The sequence below is a fragment of the Phoenix dactylifera genome, chromosome 13 (assembly GCF_051530095.1).
Source record: "Phoenix dactylifera cultivar Ajwa chromosome 13, Ajwa_hap1_PhDact_Kaust_v1.1, whole genome shotgun sequence".
Lineage (NCBI taxonomy): Eukaryota > Viridiplantae > Streptophyta > Magnoliopsida > Arecales > Arecaceae > Phoenix > Phoenix dactylifera.
The window spans coordinates 29,210,301-29,211,280 of record NC_143202.1 but is presented as its reverse complement, the minus strand read 5'-3'; positions in this window follow the sequence as shown (position 1 = coordinate 29,211,280).

Sequence of the window (980 nt, the reverse complement as noted above, 5' to 3'; positions counted from 1 at the left end):
AAACCCTAAACCCTAAACCCTAAACCCTAAACCCTAAACCCTAAACCCTAAACCCTAAACCCTAAACCCTAAACCCTAAACCCTAAACCCTAAACCCTAAACCCTAAACCCTAAACCCTAAACCCTAAACCCTAAACCCTAAACCCTAAACCCTAAACCCTAAACCCTAAACCCTAAACCCTAAACCCTAAACCCTAAACCCTAAACCCTAAACCCTAAACCCTAAACCCTAAACCCTAAACCCTAAACCCTAAACCCTAAACCCTAAACCCTAAACCCTAAACCCTAAACCCTAAACCCTAAACCCTAAACCCTAAACCCTAAACCCTAAACCCTAAACCCTAAACCCTAAACCCTAAACCCTAAACCCTAAACCCTAAACCCTAAACCCTAAACCCTAAACCCTAAACCCTAAACCCTAAACCCTAAACCCTAAACCCTAAACCCTAAACCCTAAACCCTAAACCCTAAACCCTAAACCCTAAACCCTAAACCCTAAACCCTAAACCCTAAACCCTAAACCCTAAACCCTAAACCCTAAACCCTAAACCCTAAACCCTAAACCCTAAACCCTAAACCCTAAACCCTAAACCCTAAACCCTAAACCCTAAACCCTAAACCCTAAACCCTAAACCCTAAACCCTAAACCCTAAACCCTAAACCCTAAACCCTAAACCCTAAACCCTAAACCCTAAACCCTAAACCCTAAACCCTAAACCCTAAACCCTAAACCCTAAACCCTAAACCCTAAACCCTAAACCCTAAACCCTAAACCCTAAACCCTAAACCCTAAACCCTAAACCCTAAACCCTAAACCCTAAACCCTAAACCCTAAACCCTAAACCCTAAACCCTAAACCCTAAACCCTAAACCCTAAACCCTAAACCCTAAACCCTAAACCCTAAACCCTAAACCCTAAACCCTAAACCCTAAACCCTAAACCCTAAACCCTAAACCCTAAACCCTAAACCCTAAACCCT